Source organism: Leptonychotes weddellii, chromosome 10 (genome assembly GCF_054177405.1).
Source record: "Leptonychotes weddellii isolate Sample4059 chromosome 10, ASM5417740v2, whole genome shotgun sequence".
In the NCBI taxonomy this organism is placed as follows: Eukaryota; Metazoa; Chordata; class Mammalia; order Carnivora; family Phocidae; genus Leptonychotes; species Leptonychotes weddellii.
The window spans coordinates 111,064,157-111,080,154 of NC_138378.1; the positions used below are offsets into that span (position 1 = coordinate 111,064,157).

Below are 15,998 nucleotides of genomic sequence, written 5' to 3' on the forward strand. Positions count from 1 at the left end.
GGCGCCTGGGTGGCTCAGTTGGTTAAGCGACTGCCTTCGGCTCAGGTCATGATCCTGGAGTCCCTGGATCGAGTCCCGCATCGGGCTCCCTGCTCGGCGGGGAGTCTGCTTCTCCCTCTGACCCTCCCCCCTCTCATGTGCTCTCTCTCTCTCATTCTCTCTGTCTCAAATAAATAAATAAAATCTTAAAAAAAAAAAATTATTCTGAGATTGTATTTAACTCACCCTGATTGTCCCGGGGTGAAGTCAGTTTGGGGGCTCTCGTGAGCACTCAGCAAACCCTTGTGGAAAAAGAAAGGACAGAAGGAGGCAGAAACATTATTCGTTTCTAATTCTAGCTTTGGCTGGGGTATCCCTCTAATAGTTAAGACAATACAAGTGAGAGTATAGCAGGGGACAAGAATCCTCAATACTCTCCAAGAGCAGCAAGGCTGAGTTCAGTATGGTGGGCTACCCAAATCCACAATGCCTGATGATCAGCTTTATGTTCAACACAAGTGTCTGAGTCCATTCTGGCGGCTGTAACAAATTATATCATAGACTGGGTGGCTTATAGACAATAGAAACGTATTTCTCACAGCTCTGGAGACTGGCAGTTCAAGATAAAGGTGCCACCATGATTGGATTCTGGTGAGAACCCCCTTCCTCTGGTTTGCAGATGGCTATCTTCTCCTTAGATCCTCACAGGGTGGAGAGTGGAGACATTTTTTGAAGTCTCTTTTATAAAGATACTAATCCTTCATAGACACATGGGCCCCACACTCATAACCTCATTACCTCCCAAAGGCCCCACCTTTTCATACATCATACTGGGGGTTAGGATTTCAACATAAGAATTCTCTTGTGGGTGGGGGGGCTCAAACTTTCAATCCATAACAGCAACGATGTGGTGGCACTTCTTGTAGAGAATTTAGGAAAGACCGAGTTATCCATTGGCAGGGCTAGTACACCTGCTTAGCCTAACGTAGCTCTGAAAGGTCTGGGGTGTGGAGTGAGGAAGAGTTGACCTCTCTCCAGGACTTTCCAACCCAAAGTGACACATCTCAAAACATTACAGTCTCCCCACTGGGCTTGACATCTCGATTAGGGAGTCTGACCAAATCAAAGAAGGTACTTCTCTTTTTAAAATTCTTAACATGATCCTTTCTTACCCAGCTTATTTTGGCAGTTTTGCATTTGAAATCAAGTTCTCCTTACTTAACTAAGCAGCACATTCTTCCCTCTAAAGCCTCTTTCCTCAAGTTCTCTTGAACTAGAAATAGTCTCACTGTCTGATGTTTTGGGCATTTAATTGGTAGAGCCTCATTTCTCTACTATTTGTTATTCACTTCCTTTTTTTCTGATAGAGTCATCACATGAAACCCAGTCTTCACTTAGCATACATTGAGCACCGACCATGTACAGAATCCTAATGTACCTCTTCTAAATAGGGAACCAAGGGGCTCCCTAGGGCAGTGATAGCTTTGGAAGTTGAGGCTGGTTGACAGCATAGGCTTCCAAGCCAGTCGTCAGCTGGCCAAGTAGCGAAGGCCAGGGAGTGCAAGGTTAAATGGGTGCACCAGGGCGCTCCTGATTCAATAGCTCAGCCCGTGATCGTTACTTGCGGTCGCTCCTCTATGAAAGGCTGAATGGGAGGGTTGTGGTATTTCAGGATGGAGAGCAATATGGATAAATGTGGACACTGCCATTGAGGGTTAAAAAATGAATTGCCTAAGTGCAAGAAGGGGTGACTTAGATCGACAGAGGGTCTTTAAAGCTATTTTTATTTTAAGTTGTGAAATATTTCAAGTATCGACTGACCACAAGCACAACCTGAGCCAGCAGGATTCTAGATCTGAAAAAAACCTAAAATTGTTGAGTCGTTAGGCAGCAACAGAAGAAAAGCAATGCCCTGCTCAAGGGGCGCCATGGTTTCCTGGGTCTGTCTGCTCCAGATACTCCCCCACCCCCTCTTTCGAGGGAACTTGACAGAGGCACACTGGGGTGTGTTTCAAGACGATCTGAATGGTGAGGGATCAGCCTCTGAGAACTGAGAGGGATGCTTGAAGGAGTTTAGGCTGTTTAATCCAAAGAAGAGGCTCAGAGACCTATGACAGCTGTCTCAACAATGAGGGAAGGGCGGTCAGGGGCCCAAACAGAGTTGACTTATTCTCGTGACTCCAGAGGGCCCTCAGAATCAATGAGTAAAAGTCACAGAGAGGAGGGGCGCCTGGGTGGCTCAGTTGGTTAAGCAACTGCCTTCGGCTCAGGTCATGATCCTGGAGTCCCAGGATCGAGTCCTGCATCGGGCTCCCTGCTCAGCAGGGAGTCTGCTTCTCCCTCTCCCGCTCCCCCCTCTTGTGCTCTGTCTCTAAAATAAATAAACAAAATCTTTAAAAAAAAAAAAAGTCACAGAGAGGAAACAGGTTTCAGCTCAGTATAGAGAACTTTCTAACATGAATGTTGTCCAGCAATGAGTCTGAGGTGTTACAGGAAATAAAAGCCTTATCCCTGGAGGGCTCCGTTAGATACCAGATGCCACCTCCCAGGGAATCAGCAGATTCCAAACTTCCTCCCAAGATGCTCACAGTCCCAAGGTGTGGGAGATGGGCAAAAAACAAAAACAAAAACCCACTACAATGCCATGTAATGAGTGCTCAACAGAGACAGAAGATTTATACAATGCTCTGAAAGATCAGAGAAGAACTCTTCAGATAGGAAGTGACATCTGACCTGCTACTTGAGGTACGTAGAAAATACAACAGAGGAGTCACCATGTGCAATGACTTAGAAAGCTTCCATGAGGCCTGAGGAGTGCACTGGATCTGAAATACCAAGTGTTGGAACTGGAAGTGGTGGAGAATAAGCCCACCATTGAGAACCATGCTTAGGAATTTGGAACTGACCACAGGAGCAAATCCCTGATTACATCCCTATTTTAAGAGTATCACTTCGGCAGCTGCTTTCGAGGTAGACATTGTCTTGATATGTTGAAGAGCTCATCTATCACAGGCAACTAATGCAATCCAATGTCAGTTTCTGTATTGACTTATGGAGTCTATTTCCCAACTTACTAACTACATGACATTCAGACTGAATGAAAAGGAAACCCTTTTCAAAAAGAGAAAAGCAGGATCCCTGGACATTTCTGATTCTGTGTTTCCTGTTTATTTCAGAGGCCAGCAAGCTGTTGAGAGTAGAGACGATGTCATTTCACCCAAACATCTAAACGGTTCTGGGCCACATGAGGCCTCAGTGTATGTCTAACACATTAGGATGTGGAGAAGGTGTTTTATTTTTGAAAACCAAAGATGGGGAACCCCAGCACAGTACACCAGTCACATTTTAATTTAAAAATAATTTGGAAAAATTATCACTTTTTGTTCCAATCACCACTTCTAATACATTCTTCATTAATTGGTCTGCCTAGTTAGATAAAATATACTTTTTGCCATCCAAACTCCTTTACCCTTCTTTTGGTAAAGTGCACCAGAATCTGGCCAGCTCTGGGCCTATGCAGTATGGATGGAGTTGATTCCACTCTCAGCTCTAGCAGTAGCTCCTCAATGACCAGAGCCAATCAGGGTCCTGCATTCCCCTGGCCATAGTGATTGGTTTAGAGATGGCTCAAACGCTGAATCAGAGCCACAAGACACCACTAAAACTTTGCTGAGGGTTCTGGAGAAGACACCCTTAACCTTCCCCCCAGACTTGAAGCTAGAGGTAGGGGGATGAAAGGCCTGCAAGCCCTGCAGCCAACTTCCGCTCACAGAGGGAGAGCCTCCCTGAGGATGGGTACATGACAGGAGTCAGAGCCAGACAATGGAGAAAATGCACCTCTGAGAACATAGCCTGAACCAGATCCACCACTGGGCTTTCCATCTACATTAGTCACAAATTCTCTCCTTTGCTTGAGCTACTTTGAGATTCTCTGTGCCTTGCAACCCAGAACTCCTACCTGGTAGATAAAACTTTTGGGGGGAAATTGAGAAGATAAATTCATCATTCATTCTATCTGCCTATTAAGAAAGCTATCTCTGGGGATGGCTGGGTGGCTCAGTCGTTAAGCGTCTGCCTTCGGCTCAGGTCATGATCCTAGGGTCCTGGGATCGAGCCCCGCATCAGGCTCCCTGCTCAGTGGGGAGTCTGCTTCTCCCTCTGCATGCCGCTCCTCTCCCACCGCTTATGTGCTCTCTTGCTTTCTCTCTCTGACAAATAAATAAATTAAATGAAATCTTAGGAAAAAAAAAAAGAAAGCTGCCTCTGCGGTTAAATTATTTTTTGCCAAAAAAACTCACCTGGTTGACATTTTCCTAGTTCTGCTTTGTGAAGGTGCACAGAAAGTACATTTTCTAACCTCTGCATCATGCTCCCCCTACATCATGAGACTTTACTGGCCCTTATGCTATCTCGAAGAGTAGACATTTGTAGGTTTGTCATTCTGTGTTAATGGGCTTTGGCTGTCCAGTAAGAGGGCAATTTCTTGCTTATCTTTGGATATCCCACAGCCCTTAATACAGGCCTGGCATGTAGCAGGTGCTCAATAAATGTTTGATAAAGTAATTTGCACTCAATTACCATTTCATGTATGGTGCCCTTCCAGGTCATACAAAATCGAATTTTGAGTTGTTCTGGCAGTGTCGTTCTTTCAAAAAAATCAATAGAAATAAATATGAAATTAGTGAAAACATTTCCTTCTGAATCACTCATAGATTCTGCAGGACTGACAATCCCACGTGTAACAGAACAAGTCACGTATTTTGAAAGGAAAAGTGAGTATCTGTAAATGGTATTTTAAAGATCTAGACAATGTTGAAGAAAAGCCTTCAGTTATATTTTCATAGAACTAGGAAATCATATTTTGTCAAGAGTGAAATGTAATCCTGAACACAGAGATACACAAAAGCTGTTTGAACTTTATCAAAAATAATAGTAATCCATTGTATCTGACTCAAAAGACCAAGGCAAAGGACAATTATTGAATGGATTAACATAATTTACTTCTTCTTCCTTCACCATCATTTTAGCTGTTTTTTGGGAAAATCATGTCAATTAATTGTCCTGGTGTCCCACTGTCATCATGGAAATCTAGCACCTTGCATACTGTCTGCATATTTCTGGTGCTCAGGGAATGTTGATTGAACTCAAAGAGAGGAAAGAATTCCTATGCATTTAGTATGTGTCAAGCGCTTCTTAAAGATGTTTTAATTTTTTATCCCATTTAATCTTTATGACAATCCTCTTATTCATCCATTCATCCATTTATTCATCATTCAGTACATATTCCTAATAGCCTACTCTGTGGTAGACCAGTGAATAGCAGAATCAGATTGTACTCCATGACTCTTGGTTCCAAAGTCTTCATCATTTCCTCCCCACCTATTAGGTAGGTGTCCCAGTACAGGGAAAAGAATAGCAATGATTTTAAGCACAATAGAAATCCTTATGTTGGAAGACTAAAAGCCATATTGGTGAGCATCACTGATGTGTGTGGACTGGGGCAAGACTGACAGCCCTGAAGCCTGAATTCCAGAATCTTTATTAGCTTGTCATGACTTCCCAGGTTTCTCTATGAGTAAGTTAGATTAGTGAGGATTTGTATGTTTGGTCTTAGCAGCTTAGGTCTTTTATATGCCAAACTTAAGAAATAGAAAATAATTTGCATTTGCTCTTTTGATTGCTTCAGCAAGTACGAGCATTTCCAAATAAAGGCAACTATCATCTTTTGGGTGTTTATGACACACAAGAAATAGTGAAAATTTTGTTGCATGCATCATCCCATTTAATCCTCACACATCTCTGTGAGGTCAATACTACCAGTCAAAATTTTATATAGCTGAGAAAATTGAGGCCTTACCATGTTAAATTTACATTAATGGGCACATAACCAGTAAAAAAGCCAACCTAGGGGAGTTTGTCCAGTGTCTCCTTGACCGATCTAATACTGTGTACTGTATTAATTTGCATAGCATTCCCCAAAACTGCCAACCTCTTTTTCAAGTGCCATGTTAGCCTAGCCCATGTGAATTGGCCCAAATTCGGAATGAGTGGGGTCCAAATTACTGGCATTTTCTTATATAGATTTTTTTCTTAAAATAGTTTGGGTCAGCTTCCATAAGGCTGGTTTGGGCAGCTAAAAAGCAGTGAAAGAATCAAATATGATTAGCCAAGAGATCCACTCTTCTTTACCTACGTGTATAAGTCAGCTTGGGCTGTCCTAATAGAAGACCAAAAACTGAGTGTCTTAAACAATAGAGAATTATTTTTTAAGCTTTTATTTATTTATTATTTATTTATTTATTTATTTATTTATTTATTTATTTATTTTGGCGGGGCAGAGGTGGAGGGAGAGGGACAAGCAGACTCCTCACTGAGCGGAGCGCCTGATGTGGGGCTTGATCTCACGATCCTGAGATCATGACCTGAGCTGAAATTAAGAGTCAGACGCTTAACCGACTGCGTCACCCAGGTGCCCCAATAGAGATTTATTTTATCACAGTTCTGGAGGCTGGAAGTTCAAGATCAAGGTACCAGAAAATTCAATGTTTAGTGAAGCTTCTCTTCCTGACTTGTAGGCTGCCTTCTCACTTTGTCCTCACATGACTTCTTTGTGCCAGCTTGGAGAGAGAGAGAGAAAGAGAGGGAGAGAGAGAGAGAAAGAGATGGAGAGAGAGAGAGAAAGAGAGGGAGAGAGAGAGAGAAAGAGATGGAGAGAGAGTGCATTCTGATGCCTCTTCCTCTTCTTATAAGAACACCAGTCCCATCAGATTAAGATTCCAATTTTATGACCTCACTCAACCTTAATTACCTCCTTATAACCTCCATCTCCAAACAAAATCACATTGGGAGTTAGAGATTCAATACATATATTTGTGGGGACACAATTCAGTCCATACCATGAGGCCAGCATCCTCTTCACTGAAGAGGTCAGTTTCTGATGGGACTTGGAGATGTCAAAACAAGAAAGGAGATTCACCTTCCTCACCCAGAGCAAGATTAAGGACCAGTGGCTTTAAGCAATGAAACCAAATCTTCTGCCTGAAAATGGTGTTATGCCTGTGACAAAGAGGAAGCCATCTTTCTTAATAGAGGCCAGTGAAGACAAACGATAGCATTTAAATAAACAAATGAGGGAGAGGTGAGAGCAGACAATTCGACTGGAAGATACGAGCAGTTAATGTGACCACTGTACAGCTTCATTCACTTCTCACTTTCTCCAACATTCTCACCTCTTTCCAAAATCCCCCTCCATTCCTCTCTGGGATGCCGCAACAGATTCTCCCCTGGTTTCTTGGGCTTCCAGGCTCCACATCTAAACCACTTCTAAACAGCAACCAGAGTGATAGGTTTACAGACAAAATAATCATATTATCCCCCTGCTTAAAAATCCCACAGTGGCCTCTAACTTCTCTTTTGATAAAGACCCACATTCTTCTCATAGAATTTTCTTCAAGGCCCAGCATAACTCAATATTGCCTGTTTCTCCAGCCTCTGTGGGACTCTGACCACCCTCACTCTTCATCTCCAGCCCCAGCTGTTTTCTGGTTCTTCAGACTCCCCACACGAGTCTGGATCCTCAGTTAGAAGCTCCCTTGGCCTCCTGCACTTACTTAGCACTGTTGCAAGTAAATACTTAGCTCTGTGATTGTCTGCCACAGACATCAGTTCTAGGAGGCCAGAGATGCTCCTGACCCACAGCACAGTGCTTAGTGAGCAAGCCTCGATGAGTATTTGTTGAATAGATGAATCCAAGTAGAAAGAGATTTTGCCGCCAAATTAGAGAACCTAGATTTTCATGTTTTGAATGAAAGAAGCCACAGAAGATTTCTGAACTTGGAAATAACATGCATAAAAGTTTGCACCAGTTTTCCCCAGAATACGGCTGAGGAATTCAGCACCACCTTTGCCATTAACACTCCAGATATTTCCAGGGTGGAAGACCCCAGAGGTTAAGAAAAGGCAGCTGAAAACGCAGAGGCTTTCCAATAACATTCTTCAGAGCCACTGTGACCCACCCTGTCTGAAGAAGGAGATGGAAGTTGGAGGACAGTGAATTCTGTGGGCTCTGCCACTGCTTTAGAAGAAGCAGCCCCAGAAGAAGGAAAATTTCTGACATTCGGGCTGGATAGACCTTTGAGGATGAGCTGAGCCAAGGGCCATATCTCAGGGAGATTCAGCAGCAGGGAACTTAAAAATCCATGCAGTCTAGGATTTATTTCTAGAGATTGTCACAACATATAACTAGTCGGGGGGGTTGCACAAACATGTATTTATAGGCTGTCAGTGTAAGTGTAAAGAATGTGTGCATGAAGGTATTTCTGTCCCATTTATCTTGAGGGGTCGCTCAGGAGCTAAAGAACATGATGTTGCTTCCATTCACAGGAGTCGGGTTAGGAAAAAAAAAAAAAGAAGAAAGGAAGGAAAAAAAGAAAGCAGACTGAATTCACTCCAAAATCCGGTTTTATTTTCAAGGCCATCTGTGCACAGACATATCCCAGAGGCAATAAAAAGCTGCATTATTCTTCATTATTGTCCTGGAAGAGTACTCTGGTTTAATAAGGGAGCCCTGATTTCATAAATGGAAAGGAACAACAGTTCCCTGGGATGGAGAATTAACTTGCTTTTGATAAATAAATGAATTTTCTCCCTGAGTAAACTTTGCCGAAGTAATTCAATGTCTTATTTTTTACACAATACTAATATTCTAATACCACAAAGTTCTGTCTCTGGTTAATTCTGTGGCTTTCCTATCTAAGTTAAATTTCTATTTTACTAATTTGTAAAATTCTGATTTGGTTAGCTTGTGAAAACCTTGCTTAAATATTTCTTTTTTTATCCTGGGAATAATTTTTTGAGATGAGGCAAAGTCATTGAGTGAAGGGGGAAGTTGTTCGCATGGCTTTGGGGCCATCTCAGAAGCTTCTGCTCTCGTCTAGAATGAGATGACCCTGCACAGCCTTCTGGAACATTCACTAAAGGTCTCTAATTCCCATACCCTTCGCCAGAGGAAACCACGTGTTAATATTTCCTTTAGTTTGGGAACTGGATATCTAATACCCAATTTCAATTTTGCAAAGGCATTTTTTCAGGTGTAGAGTTGTTGGAATGTTTGGGTGTACATTTCGGACATTGTAGCACAAGGTCTATTTTCTTTCTACCTGGACCATGTGACCAGGATAAGGGGGACCCCATGAAACACGTTCTGGTACAAGCCGTCCAATTCTTACAGAAGCTGCACCCCCTTCTAAACTCCCCATGTGCCCCCAAGCAGCGTCAGGGCTACACAGTGACCAGAGGACAAAGTCTGAGGCGGCGGCTGGGAGGACATCCTAGCAATTGTGTATAGTCAGGGTCAGCTGTGCAGGTTAGGAAGAGCTGTGGGATCAAGGCCAAGAGACCCAAGTCAATACCTAACCCAGTGCACTGTCTCTGGAAAGCCATTTAAACTCACTACACCTCAGTTTTCTTACCCATAGAATGGACACACTCCCTCCACGCCAGGATCCAGAGAAGTGATGGATATGCACACACTTAGCAAATTACAGAGCACAGTTGTGAAGCTTCAGGACGACTGCCCAGCACAGAACCTGATGCTTCTGAGACAGAAAGTTCTATGAAGGCAAGAGCTTTCTCACTCAGCCAGGAGTCCCCGGACTCACCAAAGGCGGCAACCAGCATATGGAAGGCAGTAGATGAACCCTTGGGGAATAAAGGTACGAAGGAATTCTTGACCATAACAGATGCTCAATTAATATCAGTTTCCTCCTTTGTCTCTATATGGCTAAAAATGGCGCCTTGCATTGAGTGTTTTAAAAGTTCTGCTGTTTGGTTCACAGATGTTAGTACATCATGTCCTTCTTCCTCCGGGGCTTTCCAATTTCCCCGGTGAATAGTTCTATAAAACCCCAAGTGCCATTCTGAAACCGGAGTTCAGGTTTCAGAGAAACATTAGGGCAAAGGCTTTTATTGGACCTGGCGAGCCATACACAACGTCTTAGTGCACCTAGAACAACAACTGACCTTCCCATGAGAAGAGAGCAGGAGGAAAACAGTGAAAGGAAGAGGCCAGCTGTAGAGCAGGGTTTGGGGAGGCTAGAGCTCCTATACCCGCAGTTCCTGGGGAGCTCAAGCCTGGGGGGCCGAAGAGACAGAAAAAGCATGGGGCCAAGAAGGAGGGGAAGCAAATGTAAAGGCTGCCTTACGAAGCAGGCCATAGCCCCTGAGAGCTGATTGCTTAACTTCCAGAAACTGCTGCACTCTGAGTAGTGTCTCCAGGAGGAAGAAGTGAGAGAAATGTATTCCTGGCTCCACGGAAGTTCACCCATGGAATGTTGACTTTTCAACTTCCCCTATCTGGCAAGGCTCAACCTGATCTAGCCCCTGCCTATGCTCCAGCTTTTCACTTTCTCCAATCCACTAAGCTCTTTTCCACCCCAGAGCCTTTGCACTTGCCATACTTTCTGCCAGGACTTCACTGCCCCCTTTGATTTCTTTCTGTGTCTTCTTATTGTACAGATGTCAGCTCCCTAAAGAGGCCTTCAGGCTTAGGCACTCAAGCTTAGGTGCCAAGTGGATCCTGCAGTATCTCGTGCAACAGGGAAGACGTGGGAGGGAGGCCCACAGTATAGATGACCAGGTATGCCCGCAAGTGGCCAGAGGGGCCGGGAGCAGCTTCCCCAGTGAGTGCATCCATCCACAGCATCCACAGAGTTGGCAGGACCAGCCCCGGGGACTGTGGGAGCAGTGAAGCCAAAGCCAAGGCCTCTCTGGCCAGAAAGCCAAGTACATAAATGAGAGCTGGTGCAAAAGTGTCTTGGGTTTTTTACTCTTGAGATAATTTTATTAATCAAAACTTCTAAAATTCCATAATTTTATGGGTGAGATAACATGGCAGAGTGGAAAGAGTAGAGAACTTTGATCCCATTCTGGTTCAAACCCCAGCTCTGAACTACACTGTATAGCCCCGTGACTTGGAGTGAGTCACAGTCTGGACCCCAGCTTCTCCATTTCAAAAGGAGAGTGACGATATGTACCTCCAGGAGTGGGTTGGAGACTAGAGATTAGATAGGTAATTACACACACACACATATGCACACATATATACATATGTAGATATGATATACATAAACATACAGAGATAGAAATTATACACATGTATGCATGTATATGTATCCAGATGCATATATATGTCTAGTATAGTGATTGGCACAACATGCAAGCTCAGTAAGTGATACTGAAATCAGAATCAGATGGGAGTTGACATTTAGCAGGCAAGAGTGCTCTTTTTTTTATTTTTTATTTAAAGTCAATTTAGTTAACATATAGTGTATTATTAGTTGGAGGGGTAGAATTTAGTGATTCATCAGTTGCATATAACACCCAGTGCTCATTCCATCAAGTGCCCTCCTTCATGCCCATCACCCAGTGACCCCATCCCCCCCCTCCCCTCCAGCAACCCGCTGTTTCCTAGGGCTAAGAGCATAGGGGAAGGGAAGGAAAAATAAAATAAGATAAAAACAGAGAGGGAGACAAACCATAAAAGTGATCTTTAAACATAATTACGCCATTCCTCTGCTCAGAACTTCTAGTGATTTCCCACTGCAATCAGAATAACACAATCCATTGGGCACCTGGGTGGCTCAGTCGGTTAAGTGTCTGCCTTCATCTCAGGTCATGATCCCAGAGTCCTGGGATCGAGCCCCACGTCAGGCTCCCTGCTCAGTGGGAAATCTGCTTCTCCCTTTCTCTGCCCCTCCCCCCAACTTGTATGGGCATGCTCACCCTCTCTCTGACAAGTTAGTAAATAAAATCTTAAAAATAAAAAAGAATAACACACAAACATTCCTTCCCCTATCTGGCAAGGCTCAACCTGATCTAGCCCCTGCCTACTCCTAACACCTATGCTCCAGCTTTTCACTTTCTCCAATCCACCAGGCTCTTTCCCACCCCAGAACCTTTGCACTTGCCATATTTTCTGCCAGGACTTCACTGCCCCCTTTGATTTCTTTCTGTGTCTTCTTATTGTACAGATGTCAGCTCCCTAAAGAGGCCTTCAGTGATGCTCCAATTTAAACTATTCCCTGACATTGCCTCATATTTTGACTGTTTTCACAGTGCTCACCTTTATCTTAAATCAACATGCATATTGACATGGCTCTTTGTTTATTACCCATCTCAGCCCATTGGAACAGGAGCTCCCTCAGAGCCTTCATCTCCCCTTGATCTACAGAGCTTAGAACAGGGCCTGGAACCAAGTAGGGACTCTTTAACCATCTGTTAAATGAATGAACTAGTGAACTTCCAGAGCCAACCACATTCTCTCCAACTCTGGGGATATGCTGGCTGCCCAGAATCTCAGGAGTGAAGCAACATGACGGACTGATTGCAGCCGGAAGGCACTTCTCACTTCAGGAGACCACATGCTGGGCTGTGACCTAAACAGGAACAGTGTAATTGGAATAACTAATCACTATGAGCAAGATCTTGAGAGATTTGAATTTAAAAGCTTTACAAATGTTTAAAACTGATGCCAAAAGCAAGTTCAACCCATAGACATAATGTAGGTGGTCTAGATATCTCATCTGATTTTGACGTATTTCCCTGTCCTTTCATCTAGTCAACATTAGCTGAGACCAAACAATGTGCTAACTTCTGTGTTTGTTTCGGTCTCAAAGTTCTTCCAAAAGAACTCCTCACGTATTATTTCAAGTGACTTCTGAACACAGTTCCCTGACTATTCATCATTAAAAGGATAAGTCTGAAGATAAACAGAACTGCAAAAAAATATATTCAGAAGAAAAAGCCCTTGTATATAGCCAACCCTTCCACAATGACCACTTGGGCCGGCCCTACTCTGTATCCAGCTCTTTTCCCCCAAATCCCTTAAACACATGTGTATAGAATCTGTCTCTCTCCATCTTAGCCTTGGCATGCTTCATGCAGGATCGTGGTGTCATAGAAAGAATACTAGCTTCATCAAATACAATATTGTCTCCATCATTTATCATCCATGTGTCTTTGGACAAGATATTGAAATTCCCTGAGTTTCATTTCCTTCTTTTGTAAAATGGACGTAATAATAACCTCACAGCATTGTGAGAAATAAATGTGAGAAGTATGTCAAATTCCTGGCACATGGCCGCTGTTCAAAACAAGGAAGTCACTCTGACCATGACTACTACAACCATATCATTATTCTCGTTACTATTATTCTTATTACCATTATGCCATTATTGCTTCCTCTCTGCCTGTCTTGACTTGTCAGTTGGTCCAGCTGGTGGGCCAGAGAGCATGCTTTCCTGTGGCTTCTTTGTCCTTGATAATACTACAATAAGAGTCGATGCTTCATAAAAGCTTACTGGGGCACCTGGGTGGCTCAGTTGGTTAAGCGACTGCCTTCGGCTCAGGTCATGATCCTGGAGTCCCTGGATCGAGTCCCGCATCGGGCTCCCTGCTCAGCAAGGAACCTGCTTCTCCCTCTGATCCTCCCCCTTCTCATGTGCTCTCTCTCTTTCTCGTTCTGTCTCAAATAAATTAAAAAAAAAAAAATCTTCATAAAAGCTTACTGATCAGGTTTATTTTCATACAACTACAGAGTCAAGTTCAACAAACATTTATTGAACTTTTCCAATGTGGTGTAAAATGTGATACACTCCTGCACACATGGGGATAAAAGAAGAGGACATTCCCTGGTGTAATTTCAAGGACACCAGAGAAGCCAGGCTGCCCTCTCCCCGTTTTCCTTTTTCTGATGCCTAATGCCTGGAATTCAACCATTTACATGCTATCTGTGCAGCTTAAGACTTTAGTCAGAATGCAGACTCCTGTGGGAGAGCTCTTTTGTTTAATCCCTGTTCGTTTATTTGTTTGTTTTTAAGATTTTATTTATTTGAGAGAGAGAGGGGGCACATAAAGGGGTAGGAAGGGCAAGGTAACCCTAACCATACCCCTAACCCTAACCATAATCTGACGTGGGGCTCGATCCCAGGACCCTGGGCAGGGAGATGAAGGCAGACACTTAACCGACTAAGCCACCCAGGTGCCCCATTTAATCCCTGTTTGTAATGGAGGGGCCTGAGAGCATTTGCCTGGAATAGAGGGAGAATGAGGACCCTGAGCAGTGAAGAGAGGAGGGACGGCCAGGAGCACGAAAGCTCGAGGGCTGGAGGCAGTCAGAATCAGTCCTTATCCAGCCTTTTTGAATGGAAAACCTCTGAAGATAAAATGATCACTGAAGTGAAAGGGTCAGTGTGTGGCCCATCTGGAACCTGCCTGAACAGGCAGAATCCCTTGTCCTGTCAGCACCCTCCAGGTCACAGGAATCCTACTCAACCTGCAGCCCTACCCCATCCCAGGAGCTAGGAGGATATATGGCTTCACTCCCGCTTTGTCCTGAATCGGTGATCACATTCTGAATTTATGGGCTTCCCAGTATCACCTCTGCTCAGGCATTGTCCTGGGAACAAAGCCAGACAAAGACATCGGCAAGATCTGATGAGACCTACTGTCTGCCTTTGCTGGATTTTGGTCACCTGCCAGTCTAACTGCCAAAGCCCTCCTCCAGCATCCACCTGCCTTCAGCTTCATTTCCAAAGAGCAACGTGAGAGTGACTGCCTCAGTGTCTCCTGGCAACAGCCAGCTTGTAAAGCACCCGGTCGATCTCACTTGTCATCAGGGGAAGTACTACATTGAGATGGTTTAGAAATTCAGTTGAATTTGGCAAGTCCTGCAACAGGCCTGGCCTGAGCCCCGTGGGGGAATCGGAGATATATCAGTAAAAGCTCTTGCCCTCTGGAAGCGTGCAGTCTAGTGGAGAAGAAAGATCTAAATGCAGAACCTGACCCTCAGTAGTTATCTAATACAAGTCTGATTATAAAAGGCATCGAAGGGGCGCCTGGGTGGCTCAGTCGTTAAGCGTCTGCCTTCGGCTCAGGACATGATCTCAGGGTCCTGTGATCAAGCCCCGCATCAGGCTCCCTGCTCAGCGGGAAGCCTGCTTCTCCCTCTCCCACTCCCCCTGCTTGTGTTCCCTCTCTCACTGTGTCTCTCTGTCAAATAAATAAATAAAATCTTTAAAAATAAATAAATAAATAAAAGGCATAGAAGTTGACTGTCTGGAATACACAGCAGAATGAAATATGTAAGAAGATGTTTTCTAAACTGGAATGGAATCTGCATAAAAAGGTGCTGACCAAACCAAGTTCGAGTGGAAGGGCCATTGCAGGAGCCGAGAAGAGGCAGAGAAGGCTGAGTGCCCTGTGCGTGGAGTAAACAGGTGGAGCAGGGTGGAGGCGGGCAGGCTGAGAGCCACCAGGGTCTGGTGGTGCTACGGGGGTCTGTGGGACAGTGGGGAGAGGTCAGGCTGGGAGGGAGGGGTCAGATTATGAGTGAGGTCAGATTATGAATGATGGAGAGCTTTGAGGCTCTGTTAAGAAACTTGCATTCCCCAAACCCGCCCCCCCCCAGCAATTAACATTGCCAAAGGTCACAGAATGCAGAATGCTCTCAGCTATGTTTTAGGGCAGACACTACCGTGGCTGGATGGGGGGGTGGGGGAGGGGGGCATACTGTGCTGCAGGCCAGATGCCAGAAGAAGATGAGAGACAGTTCCTACTGCCAAGACCCTGGTGGATCCCACTTAAAGGCAAACTGCAAGGGGAGAGGAGGATCATTTAAAGCTGTGGGTACTGAAAATAGCTTCCGTGCACATTGACAGCCTTTGGAGAATGGATAACTGGTGGATTGTTCAAGTCTCAGTTGACATCCCAATGAGTCTTGGCAAAAATAAATAGAACCTGGGACCACAGGCAGCTGTGTGCACCATGGTTACCATCAGTGGATGCATTCATTTCCTAGGAGCCAAACTTAGCCCTTGTGCTGGGATCGGGGAGCACTCACTCAGGGGCATTCCTCCCAGCAGACAGAGCCACCCAAGTCAGAGCTATCCTGCCCCCCAGAGGCCCTGCCGGAAGCTCCAAGGAGCCTTGGCACATTCGCTGACTCACACCCTCATTCACTG

The 15,998-nt window shown here is 44.5% G+C and overlaps 1 long non-coding RNA gene across 1 annotated transcript in view; it reads right to left on the bottom strand.

Moving 5' to 3' along the window:
* Positions 1–228: 228 nt before the first annotated feature.
* LOC115940838 (uncharacterized) overlaps positions 229–15,998 on the bottom strand; it is an 88,826-nt gene continuing 73,056 nt past the window's right edge. The window contains exon 4 of the long non-coding RNA XR_014138308.1: positions 229–281. This is a non-coding gene — a long non-coding RNA (uncharacterized LOC115940838). The remainder of the gene's footprint in view (positions 282–15,998) is intronic.